Here is a 14696-nt window from a genome sequence, read left to right as displayed (position 1 = left end):
TTTTAACATGTTCGGTTTTAGGCGGCTTGGATGTGTATTGTGCTCATTTTTCCTCAATTTCTCTACGTTTTTTTTATGATTTATTTGATTGATTCCATGCTTAACGGCCTCCTATACAAACTATCATATTTCATGTTCAGGTTTTTAGAAAACTTCTGATCATTAAGCTCATCCATTATTTATCATTTGTTAATAGTTTTTGGTGAAGCCCTAAGATTTTTCTTGAATCATATCTCAAGTACCAAAACATTGGTCATCTCTTCTTGATTACAGGATGAAGTTCCTATAAGATCGTGTTCCTAGATGTAAAAAGGCAAGTTTAAAAAATGGTCAAGATGGAGGAGCAGGTGAGGGAAACGGGTTCTGCTTACTGCATCACCATCCGTTCGATTGCTTTCAACGCAATATATGTTTTATCCCTCTTTTATCTCTTTCACTTTGGCTAATTTTCATCTTGCTAATTCGGTTTTGTTGGGATTTTTATTCGGTTTTGATTTCTCGCAGGAAATCGAGGTACTTCAGCCCAGTAAGAGACAGGTTCATGGATTCCTTATATTAGGTAAGTTACTTCCATTCTTAGGTAACGATATACACTAATTGTGCCTTCAAAGTGTTTGTTGAAATGCCATCTTTACGAAGAACATATTAACCAACTTATGGGGTCCCTTTTTCTTTTTTGATAGACGATGGATGATAAAGCATCGGGTTGAAAATAGGCAAAACTGATGCACAATTAAACTTTCCAGTTCAAAAGATGTTGATTGTTGGTAATTTATATCTGTATCCATTCTCTTCTTCTTTAAGACTAGAACAATTTGGCAAATTGGTAACTAAACTATTGATTGTCATGACCATTAATCTAATTTGGCAAAACAAAAGGCTTGCATCTCATAATGTTTTCAAACATGGAAACTTCACTAAAATATCATTATTTTATTTATTATAAACCTTGCATGCTCTTTCAATCATCTTCCTGTCATAAGGTTATGTAAAAATCACATAAAATTAGAGTAGAGTGTAAAAATGGGTCGACTGTTTTGACGGCATGGGAAATAAGAGTTTGGAATAGCTAAATAAGCAATAAATTTTTATAAATATCAAATCTTTGAATTTATTTTTGGTTGTGGGTGTTCTTTTTTTTTTTTGCTGTAATTTGAGGTAGAAAAAAGTAGTGGGATGTCATTCCTCATAAACTGAAGAAATTGCAGACATGTGAGTACTTTTTGTTGTTTTTAAATAAAATATTTTTCTAAACTATCTATGAGATGAAATAATGCATGTTAATTTGCTTATTATATTTTAGTAAGAAGGGAACCACCAGAAGTATTCAGATCGTACTTTTACACATTGTTCTGTAGTTGGTTCACTATTGCAAAAGGTGGTCATCTCCTTGGCAACAGATCTCGCTGAATGGTTATCAGAAGTGGAGAGTTGCAAGGTAAACTCTTTTTAGATGTAAATTACAAAAAAAATATTCATTCATATGAGATATTTTGTGGTGTTTTCATTTCCTTATTATTTTTTGTATTACTTACTATTTGTAAACTATTAATTGACACAGGTGCGAAAAATAGATGCGATGTTTAATGCTGTAGTCTTTGCAGTGAAAACGTGTGATAGGAATCCATGTTGTTGTAATCGGTAATGGTTAGTTGTTTTTGTTGATTTTCTTCATTTGTTGCGCTTTATTTTTGCTTTTTTACTGAAATTGATAATGATTTGTTGCTGCTTTTGCTGATTTCTAAAATATATGCTTATATTTTGTTGAACTATGTGTTCATTTACAGATGTAATCTAAATGATGCCGAGCCGTATTTTATGAAGATATAACTATGGACTTCTATCTCTTTTTTAGGGAGCAATGCACCATGATTACCCTATATGCTTTGAGGTATTCATTTTTTCACCTTTTATTCTTGGATAAATCATAAATATTTATGGGATTTTTCTAAATATTGGTTATTTTCATTTTGCAGTATACTAATTTAGTTTTTACTTTCAGTTAAATAAAAGTTAAAAGAGATGTCTATGGATTGATACTAATATTAAAATTTTTTTTTTTGTCAACAAAAGGCTAATACTTGATTTTTTTTTTATAAAAATGTTTAATGCAGGAACATCGGAAAAAAGGCTATTTCTGTTGACGAAATGGTAGTTATAGATATTATAACCAAGTTAGTCTCTTTCTATTTCCCTACATACTTTTATTTTTTATAAAAAGAATAATGATTTTAGCAGTTTTTGTTAAAAATGCCCCTGCATACTCTTTTTGGGGTTAAAAACTTCATGATTTCATAGTTTTTGACCAAACTGCCATTGCATACAGCTTCTTTGGTAAAAGTTACTGACTTGAAGACTTTTTAACGAAAATTTATCATGTATACAGTTTAACTATAGTACCTGAATTTAAAAATTTTAAACAAATTTAATAGAATTACATTAGAATAACCTTAATAAAATATTAGATGTTAGTTTTAGGCAAAGTATGACAAGTTTTGGTTGACTTTCAATTCATACATATCTAACAGTGGCTCACTTTCAATTCCTTTTTAGATAAACTTAAACTATATATATATATATATATATATATATATATATATATATATATATATATATATATATATATAGCAACAATGATCACTTGAACATTACTCAAAAGTTTCAATTTCAATTTTTTATATTTAGGTTTTTTTTTTCAAATTTAGGTGGCAACAACAGTATATGGCAGCAAATTTTCTATTTGAACTTTTATTTTGTTTTTTGCAATTTCTTTTCATTTCCTTTTCCAAAAATCAAAATACATTGCCATTTGGTCAATTTTCCATTTTTAGTTGACACCTACACTAAATAGCAACGTATTTTGAATTTACACATTTATTTGGTTTATGGAATTTGTTATTCTAATATATGGTCATTGTATATTAGGTTGTATAATCATATATGATTATTCATATGTGTTTGTTCATTGTAATAAATGATTAATCAAACCTGATGAATTTGATAAAAAGTGGGGCATATCAAACCTGATGAATTTGATAAAAAGTGGGAGTTGATTATCAATGATTTTAATCTGAAAGATATAATATGGTTCAATGATAAGTTTGAATTATGTGACAAATAGACACATGCATACTTCATTTACACTAGAATGTCTAGGTTAATGAAAACCTCTTCAAGATTAGAAAGTATGAACTCCTTCAATACTTACTCACAATCTGGAAATTTAATTTTACATCTAAAGATGAATTTTGACACTGCGATTCAAAAACAAAGAAATTCCTAAAAGGAGCTTGATCATGAAACAAAGAATACAGTATATAAATATATTTCAGCGCGACAGATAGAAAAACATGTTGCAAAAGTTTATACAAGTACTTTGTTTTTTGAAGTCCATACGGAAATATTCAGCCTAGTTTTATTCATATAAAAATGTTGGAAATGAAAACAGATGGGAAATTTACAAAGTGGAACATATGGATAAAAACAAAGATTTCAAAAAAGAATTCGAGGTAGTCTAATACTATTTTAAATTCTATTGAATCACAAGGTAATATACCACTTCATTCAGGTATGATTACAAACAATATACTTACATTATATATATATATATATATATATATATATATATATATATATATATATATATATATATATATATATATATATATATATATATATATATATATATATATATAATGTAAGTACATTGAGAGTAGATGGAGAAAGCGAAGGGTTTTGAGCATTCTACCACTCCTATGGTGTACATGCAATCCTATAAACATTGGATCTATGTTTTCTCTATTATACATGCAAATATTCAATATTCTAAGGTTTCATCCTAACTAGCATACAATGGGGAACTTGTAATATAAAACTTAGTGGGATGACATACCTTTTGCCTGTGGTTGATTCCTTGGAGCTTCAAGAGCCTAGCACCAATAATGTGGATGCCTCAAGTGGAATCACAAATCACCAAAACACCTTGGAAAACTTGAGAGAATAGCAAGCACTTCTAGAAATCGGCCCACTCTTGTATCCTCACACACTAGTGCCATTTCATGTGCCAAAGACCTCTTTATATAGTATGGAGGATTAGGGTTACATTCATGTAAACCCTAATACCCATGACCTTTCATTTCCACAGGATCCATGGGTTAAACACTCCATGGACTATCCATGAAAGCTTAGCCCAACCTAAATGAACTTGGCTCATACTATATATAAGAGTGCATATTTAATTGGTTCCTTTTGATCACTAAATTAATTCTTGATCAATACTAATTAAATAATTTGATTCCATATTAATATATTAGAACTTATAATATATTAATATAAATCATAAACATACTATTCTCAAAAGACTATCCATGCAAATTGTTCCGGTGAAGTGCAACCCAAATGGACCATGCGAAATCGGGTCAAGTACATACCAATTATAGTTATGGACTTAGACACTAATACAATAGTCTCCCACTTGGATAAGTCTAAAACTATTATTGCGTATGACTCCAAAACCCGACTAGCAATCGTAGCTCTTAAAGCCGTTGTCGAACTCTGACCTTAGTTAATGACTTGTCCATTAGATAAGAGATCATATATTCCTCCATTCTAGATATCATATGGACTGAGACATGGATTATAATCATTCTCTCTTTCCATTTGTTGTTTCCCGATTTCCAATTTATGACGACCGACTAATTGAACAAATCAAATCAGTCTAGGCTTGGCCAAGCACTTCGGGGTGTCATCACTAAATCATCGAGGGGCCCACAGATATCGCTTTTATCCCTTCAAGGGTAAAAGGAATGGATAAACTCCGACTCATATGCTTGTTCTACTACTTGTTGAATCATACACAAAGGCACGTTTTATAACATCGAGTTACCAATGCGTTTTCGTATAATCAATGTATAACCAACTCATAGGCAACAACTCATATCTCGAGGTTTGAAGAATATAAGATATTATCGTCTCATGATCACTCGTGATAAAATCCATGAAGTGAGTCAAATGAGCGTGGGTTTAATCCAATACTCAAAACTTATGAGCACTCATGAATGTTGTAACAACTCTTGCTATGTCCAATACCTTGGACATCTACAAACCAGCTTCATGACAGTCTTGCCTTAATACCTACTTGCAACGTATTATCGACTGTGGATGGTTTGAATAACTTAGTCATTCAGGAAGAACGACCTAGTTATTCTGGAAGTCAAAACATGCAAAGTGAAACACAAGAATAATCGAATCCAATATGGTCTCAGAACTTATGAATATAAATAGAACACCTTTTATTTATCACCATATTGATTACACATTATTCATTGCATACTATTTCAATTTATCAACTTTATACTTGAATCAAAACAATAGTCATGCCATGCTCCAAGCATACACACTATGTTTATCCAAACAATAGTCATGCCATACACCAAATATGCACACTATGTTTGTCCAAACATTAGTTATGCCATACACCAAGTATGCACACTAAGTTTGTCTATGATCTTTTACTTTGTGAAATAGATCGATTGAACATAATTCCAATGATTCTCATTTCACAATCCCAAATCCTTACCGCTAGTGCAAGAATTCCAAATTCCTGCCATTTACCGAAATCTTGTTAGATTTTAAACTTATATGCATTGATCCTCTTGTAATGATTATGCACAAAGTCACAAAGACTTGTCAACAGTCATTACATAGTATTCCAATGGAGATCAACTCTATTGAAACGAAGTCTCATATTTAAAGTACATTGCTTTGAACATCCTTCTTGCATTAAGTTTTCTAATCTTACACAGATTGAATAACTTTCACCTTTGGAAAACATTTCCATATTCCCATTTTGACTATCACTTCTGAACAAGAGTTGCCTCTTTTCAGAATATGTCAATATGGTCCTTCCAAAAATTTACACCACACTTCCAACTGTCCCTGAGCAACCAATCTTTGGTAAACCTTAGATTGTCCTCGATAATTGCTTAATCAAATTAGTCATATCTAGTTCTAGTACTTTTTCCCTCTTAATGCTCTAGGCATTTGCAAAAATATGGAACAGATGAATATTATAGGACATGCAATCGACCCTTTATCCGAAGCATATGAGACACGATTCATGATGTCTCACATAAAGACATGAAACTAGACCAGTCTTTTGCTACAATATTTTTTTTATTTGCCATGTTTTCATAATTCGACTATGAAGAGGGATGTCGTAATCATAATCGAATTTTGAGAACGCACTATATATAAAATTTCCTCAAGTTGAGCCATTCCAACATAAAATTCATATATATATCCTTGACTAAAGATGATTAAAATCTCACGATCTAAGCTTTTAGATTTGAAGTGAAGTATAATTTCCTCTCCCTTAATTATAGCAAAACAACTTTTCCCAATTGAAACTTTTGTTTTCTATAATTAACATTGCTAACTTGCAACACTTATTATAATTATCATACTCCCACTTGCATGATGATTATTAGCATAACACTTATGCTCCCACTAGCTTTGACATGTACTCAGAAATCAGCTGGACTTCTAGAAATCAATACTTTATTGACTTTCTTACCAAAGTTCAGATTTCTGATACGAGATGCTTTGATAAAACTTTATCAAAATCATACACCTTTCCTTAGATAGCACACATGTGTGTCTAAACAATTTCAGGACTATGAAAAGGGATGCCGTAATCATAATCTCAATTGTTTAGACCTTTGCCACTTCTCGAAAGTCCATGTTAGTGTGCCGGTTAACCACACACGCTCCACTAACGACTTTGAGAATGCAAATATCACAATTGTTATCTACTTAAAACCTCTTAGTGAAAGCGTTTCTTCACCATCATTTTCATGAATCGGAGAGAAATCTTATGACACTTAGATTCTATGGTGTATGTGTTCCTTTCCATGTGAATTTGTCAAAACCATAATCACAAGACACGGTTAGTGACAAATTCATATGGACTGAACTTGTGCAGTCTTAACTTCTTGCCACCTGGCAGCACAAGGGTCTGCCATTGCTTCCAAGTTGTTATGCAATCAATTGAGAACTCTCAGAACTCATATGCAAAGCCAACTTTAACTAGAATGGGCACAGAAATAGGAATATGTCAACACGAAAGGTTATAAACCTCAAGTCGTGTGCTAGTGATAAACTAAAGGTTTTATTCTTGATTAGACTCTTTCAAGATCTTTTAGACTCCCACTGTCCTCTTGACATATAAGACTCTCTTGCCAAGACCCATTCATTGACAAACAAATATTCAAGAGATAGTGCGGATTCTTATCAAGACAAACACTTCACACAATTGGCCTAAGTTGGTCTTTGTTTTATCCAAAACATCACAACTTACCAATTTCAAATGTACAAGAGTAGGACACATTTTACTCTTACATTTGATAAGTGTTAATAAACCTTCTTGAAGATGTGTCACTTAAATTACAATCTTGGAGTATGACTTTAAGACTTGTTTTGGAACTAAGTATGATTCATCTTTTGATTTAACCAATTCAAAAATTCACGATTCCTCTTCTTAGTCAAACAAATGCACTAAGATGTCCTTAGAGAATCAATTGTGATATGGTTTAATAATCATTAAGATGATCATAAAACATGATACTAAAGTACTCTCCCATCTTTTCAGATTTGAGAAACTTTTATCTTTCTGCCAAATTTGATTCTTCTCATTCGTTCTGCCATACATCTAAACTTTTCCAATGTTTCAGAATTATACTTAAACTTGTAAGCATAACCACATTTACTGAACTTCAGTAAATCATGACGAATAATCTTATCGATCTTTGTGGTGGACTTGACCAGTGCACAATAATGTATACTCGATCCCTTAGTCCTTCACTTGACTCACATATATATGTGAACAAGGAACTAGTCTTAATTTTCCAAAGATGAAAATTCTCATTCACCATACAATACAACTTGCATAATTCCAAGTTCCTATCCAACTGAAACTTGGTTGATGAGAATCTTTCCTTATTTGGTAAATTATGACACTACCACAAACGAAAGAATCAAATCCATTGTCCAATGTAGCTATCAATGGAATTATATAAACAACAACTTTTTTCACAAATGCCAGTATAAGGATATTTAAAATAAATAAAAACGAAACTTTTCTTTTATTTCAAACTTGCGGAAAAACTTATCCTTACAATGCAAATGCATATGAAAACTATGTTGTTATCTATTCCTAAGCAATCTATCACAACTCTTAAGCAGCAGCTCAAAAATTCTGATCACTGAACTATGCGATCGAAATCCATCTTCGCGATCAGAATCAACTTACTCTTCTTTAAGCTTCCTCTCTTTTCTTTGATTCTTAAAACTTCAACATGTGACCCAGTCACACCCAGTCACATCATGTAATAAGTATCTCCAAATAGGAACTTAATAAAGTTAGATAGTGGACTTACCAGAAGTAGAATCAAACTTTTTGACTTGACCAACCTTATGATCTTTCAGGTAAATAGGCCAGCTTTGCAACCAATGCCCCTTCCTTTGGAAATATAAGCATATGGACTCTTTGGGAATGGTACACGAGACTGTCTCAGACTTAGCCTTTCTCTTTACCATTTGGTCAACCGAGTTGACTATGGCCGATCCCTTTTCATTGGGAAGAGAAAGCTTTTCTGGATTTTCAATGTTACCATTGTCAATGTCCATGGAAGTTTGGGATGTTGATCTTCTAATCAAATTTGCTTTACCAGTGCTCCAAATCATTGCTGATTCAGCAACACCTAGCAAATAGATAAGATCATTAAGGGTCATGTCATAGTCTGTTTCATAGTAGTCCCAAAGGAAACTCACTATGTGACTTAGAAAGTGATTGAACAACCAACTTTCTCAAGACTTTGACACCCAACTCTCCCGGCTTGTCAATATGTGACTTCATCTCCAAGATGTGAGCACACATAGACCTTGCTTGCCAATAGGGCTTGAGTGACCTTGAACTATTCAAGAACTTGTGGGTTAGGGAAAATAGTTGGAGGAGGTGGAGGAAGTGAAGTATGATTTCCATGAGCCAACCACGGGACACCATCTTCATTAGGAAAGCTTGTTCCCTAAGATTTGGGAAGATCATAGTTGTCTGAACCAAACATTTACAATGGGAGAAATTCAAGTTAGTTGATTTAAAGTCCTTCATATAACACCCAATATGAAATATTAAGCCTAGGACCCAACACAATACTTTTATAACTTCGAAGAGGGATGCCGTAATCCAAGGTATAAAATATTTGAAGGTAGGCGAATGACGATACACTAGTTTCCACCATGAAAAACGAAATAGAAATATTAGGTTCTAATTGGATTTGAAACTCCTAGATCTTTTGAGATTCATTAAACTTTTCAATGACATGTTTCAATCTCGATTGTGCCCTCTCAAGTTTTGTGACTGGGATGCCGAGGATCACAAAACAAGGTGTGAATAACCATGCAAATATACTTGGTACCCTTAATATTTATCACTTAATCGATGTGCCGGTTAACCACACACGCTCCACCGATCCTATGATAAATATTAAGTTACCCTTTGCCTACCTTGTTAAATCCAGGTTAGTGTGTCGGTTAACCACACACGCTCCACTAACGACTTAAGCAAAGTGCAAAGTGTAATTTCATGGGTTAGCACCAAATTCACATTTTCCTAAAGTAACTAAGATTGAGAATTTATAAAAGGTTTAATTACTTTATATTTATCATTATAGTTATAATGAAAATTATAGTCTTTGTCCTACCCGTTCGGCTAACGACCCTCCACCAGTCAAGGAAGCGGTGGGTGAGAGTGGACACCCATTAAGCTGCCATTTTATAGGCAACAACCTTATACCCCCTTATAGACCGGCTTCGTGAATGAGGCCTACTAACGGTAAGACTGACTTGCTCTTATACATATATATATTATTAACTTATAATACTATAAATTATAAGGGTTGAATTTTAACTTTTAAAACTCTAGGGTTTGGAATTAAAGTGTGTATGAGACTTTACAAATTCCAAAACTTGAGGGAAAGTTTTGAACTATTCAAAAACTTTTGGATTTTCATAACTTATGAGTTTAATTAAGGTTTTAAAAACTTTAATGAAGAGACTCTTGAACATCCATAACTTGAGGACAAGTTATGGAGTTCATAAAACAAAAAGACTCTTCAATTTTGTAACCTATGAATTTTAATGGATCTTTAAAAGAAATGACTTTTGGTAATCCATAAGTTGAGGACAAATTATGGACTCCATTAAAATACATTTAGATCAAGAATTAACTAACAAACAATTTTGCAAATAATTCCTGTGATCTATCAAAACTCATAAGTGTATGAACAACCATATCAACAATTTCAAGAATTACATAAACACACATAAAGCTTGAAATTTTGATAACTTTTGAAATTGGTTTACCATAATCATTACCACATCAAAAACAGGTTTTATAGGTCCAAAACAGTTTAAGGTAATGATTCTAGACCAATTCCAGCCTTAAAACTCGAAGATATGCTGTCAGGGGGTCCAACTCGCCGAGTGCATGAAGCAACTCGTCGAGTCCCTTAATGGACTCGGCGAGTCAGCTGTCCACATAACATACAAACTTCGATTTTCAGTAATTTGCATCAAGTATAAAAGAAAACAAGCCTAAGCGCTGATACCACTGAAGGGTTTTGAGAATTCTAACACTCCTATGGTGTACATGCAACCCTATAAACCTTGGATCTATGTTTTCTCTATTACACGTGCAAATATTCAATATTCTAAGGTTTCATCCTAACTAGCATACAATGGGGAACTTGTAATATAAAACTTAGTGGGATGACATACCTTTTGCTTGTGGTTGATTCCTTTGAGCTTCAAGAGCCTAGCACCAATAATGTGGATGCCTCAAGTGGAATCACAAATCACCAAAACACCTTGGAAAACTTGAGAGAATAGCAAGCACTTCTAGAAATCGGCCCACTCTTGTATCCTCACACACTAGTGCCATTTCATGTGCCAAAGACCTCTTTATATAGTATGGAGGATTAGGGTTACATTCATGTAAACCCTAATACCCATGACCTTTCATTTCCATAGGATCCATGGGTTAAACACTCCATGGACTATCCATGAAAGCTTAGCCCAACCTAAATGAACTTGGCCCATACTATATATAAGAGTCCATATTTAATTAGTTCCTTTTGATCACTAAATTAATTCTAAATTAATTCTTGATCAATACTAATTAAATAATATGATTCCATATTAATATATTAGAACTTATAATATATTAATATAAATCATAAACATACTATTCTCAAAAGACTATCCATGCAAATTGTTCTGGTGAAGTGCAACCCAAATGAACCATGCGAAATCGGGTCAAGTACATACCAATTATAGTTATGGACTTAGACACTAATACAATAGTCTCCCACTTGGATAAGTCTAAAACTATTATTGCGTATGACTCCAAAACCCGACTAGCAATCGTAGCTCTTAAAGCCGTTGTCGAACTCTGACCTTAGTTAATGACTTGTCCATTAGATAAGAGATCATATATTCCTCCATTCTAGATATCATATGGACTGAGACATGGATTATAATCATTCTCTCTTTCCATTTGTTGTTTCCCGATTTCCAATTTATGACGACCGACTAATTGAACAAATCAAATCAGTCTAGGCTTGGCCAAGCACTTCGGGGTGTCATCACTAAATCATCGAGGGGCCCACAGATATCGCTTTTATCCCTTCAAGGGTAAAAGGAATGGATAAACTCCGACTCATATGCTTGTTCTACTACTTGTTGAATCATACACAAAGGCACATTTTATAACATCGAGTTACCAATGCGTTTTCGTATAATCAATGTATAACCAACTCATAGGCAACAACTCATATCTCGAGGTTTGAAGAATATAAGATATTATCGTCTCATGATCACTCGTGATAAAATCCATGAAGTGAGTCAAATGAGCGTGGGTTTAATCCAATACTCAAAACTTATGAGCACTCATGAATGTTGTAACAACTCTTGCTATGTCCAATACCTTGGACATCTACAAACCAGCTTCATGACAGTCTTGCCTTAATACCTACTTGCAACGTATTATCGACTGTGGATGGTTTGAATAACTTAGTCATTCAGGAAGAACGACCTAGTTATTCTGGAAGTCAAAACATGCAAAGTGAAACACAAGAATAATCGAATCCAATATGGTCTCAGAACTTATGAATATAAATAGAACACCTTTTATTTATCACCATATTGATTACACATTATTCATTGCATACTATTTCAATTTATCAACTTTATACTTGAATCAAAACAATAGTCATGCCATGCTCCAAGCATACACACTATGTTTATCCAAACAATAGTCATGCCATACACCAAATATGCACACTATGTTTGTCCAAACATTAGTTATGCCATACACCAAGTATGCACACTAAGTTTGTCTATGATCTTTTACTTTGTGAAATAGATCGATTGAACATAATTCCAATGATTCTCATTTCACAATCCCAAATCCTTACCGCCAGTGCAAGAATTCCAAATTCCTGCCATTTACCGAAATCTTGTTAGATTTTAAACTTATATGCATTGATCCTCTTGTAATGATTATGCACAAAGTCACAAAGACTTGTCAACAGTCATTACATAGTATTCCAATGGAGATCAACTCTATTGAAACGAAGTCTCATATTTAAAGTACATTGCTTTGAACATCCTTCTTGCATTAAGTTTTCTAATCTTACACAGATTGAATAACTTTCACCTTTGGAAAACATTTCCATATTCCCATTTTGACTATCACTTCTGAACAAGAGTTGCCTCTTTTCAGAATATGTCAATATGGTCCTTCCAAAAATTTACACCACACTTCCAACTGTCCCTGAGCAACCAATCTTTGGTAAACCTTAGATTGTCCTCGATAATTGCTTAATCAAATTAGTCATATCTAGTTCTAGTACTTTTTCCCTCTTAATGCTCTAGGCATTTGCAAAAATATGGAACAGATGAATATTATAGGACATGCAATCGACCCTTTATCCGAAGCATATGAGACACGATTCATGATGTCTCACATAAAGACATGAAACTAGACCAGTCTTTTGCTACAATATTTTTTTTATTTGCCATGTTTTCATAATTCGACTATGAAGAGGGATGTCGTAATCATAATCGAATTTTGAGAACGCACTATATATAGAATTTCCTCAAGTTGAGCCATTCCAACATAAAATTCATATATATATCCTTGACTAAAGATGATTAAAATCTCACGATCTAAGCTTTTAGATTTGAAGTGAAGTATAATTTCCTCTCCCTTAATTATAGCAAAACAACTTTTCCCAATTGAAACTTTTGTTTTCTATAATTAACATTGCTAACTTGCAACACTTATTATAATTATCATACTCCCACTTGCATGATGATTATTAGCATAACACTTATGCTCCCACTAGCTTTGACATGTACTCAGAAATCAGCTGGACTTCTAGAAATCAATACTTTATTGACTTTCTTACCAAAGTTCAGATTTCTGATACGAGATGCTTTGATAAAACTTTATCAAAATCATACACCTTTCCTTAGATAGCACACATGTGTGTCTAAACAATTTCAGGACTATGAAAAGGGATGCCGTAATCATAATCTCAATTGTTTAGACCTTTGCCACTTCTCGAAAGTCCATGTTAGTGTGCCGGTTAACCACACACGCTCCACTAACGACTTTGAGAATGCAAATATCACAATTGTTATCTACTTAAAACCTCTTAGTGAAAGCGTTTCTTCACCATCATTTTCATGAATCGGAGAGAAACCTTATGACACTTAGATTCTATGGTGTATGTGTTCCTTTCCATGTGAATTTGTCAAAACCATAATCACAAGACACGGTTAGTGACAAATTCATATGGACTGAACTTGTGCAGTCTTAACTTCTTGCCACCTGGCAGCACAAGGGTCTGCCATTGCTTCCAAGTTGTTATGCAATCAATTGAGAACTCTCAGAACTCATATGCAAAGCCAACTTTAACTAGAATGGGCACAGAAATAGGAATATGTCAACACGAAAGGTTATAAACCTCAAGTCGTGTGCTAGTGATAAACTAAAGGTTTTATTCTTGATTAGACTCTTTCAAGATCTTTTAGACTCCCACTGTCCTCTTGACATATAAGACTCTCTTGCCAAGACCCATTCATTGACAAACAAATATTCAAGAGATAGTGCGGATTCTTATCAAGACAAACACTTCACACAATTGGCCTAAGTTGGTCTTTGTTTTATCCAAAACATCACAACTTACCAATTTCAAATGTACAAGAGTAGGACACATTTTACTCTTACATTTGATAAGTGTTAATAAACCTTCTTGAAGATGTGTCACTTAAATTACAATCTTGGAGTATGACTTTAAGACTTGTTTTGGAACTAAGTATGATTCATCTTTTGATTTAACCAATTCAAAAATTCACGATTCCTCTTCTTAGTCAAACAAATGCACTAAGATGTCCTTAGAGAATCAATTGTGATATGGTTTAATAATCATTAAGATGATCATAAAACATGATACTAAAGTACTCTCCCATCTTTTCAGATTTGAGAAACTTTTATCTTTCTGCCAAATTTGATTCTTCTCATTCGTTCTGCCATACATCTAAACTTTTCCAATGTTTCAGAATTATACTTAAAC

The 14696-nt window shown here is 33.2% G+C and overlaps 1 long non-coding RNA gene across 1 annotated transcript; it reads left to right on the top strand.

The window, feature by feature from the left end:
- The first annotated feature begins 705 nt into the window (after positions 1–705).
- Positions 706–1622, top strand: LOC145114441 (uncharacterized). The gene is made up of 4 exons (XR_013711004.1): positions 706–767; positions 1163–1212; positions 1304–1438; positions 1562–1622. It is a non-coding gene; the product is annotated as an uncharacterized LOC145114441 (long non-coding RNA).
- The last annotated feature ends 13074 nt before the right edge of the window (positions 1623–14696 follow it).

This window comes from Lactuca virosa, chromosome 5, assembly GCF_052849685.1.
Source record: "Lactuca virosa cultivar CGN04683 chromosome 5, Lactuca_virosa_CGN04683_v6, whole genome shotgun sequence".
Taxonomy (NCBI): Eukaryota; Viridiplantae; Streptophyta; class Magnoliopsida; order Asterales; family Asteraceae; genus Lactuca; species Lactuca virosa.
The sequence above is the reverse complement of the archived record's forward strand: the minus strand, read 5'-3'. Positions and strand labels throughout refer to the sequence as shown.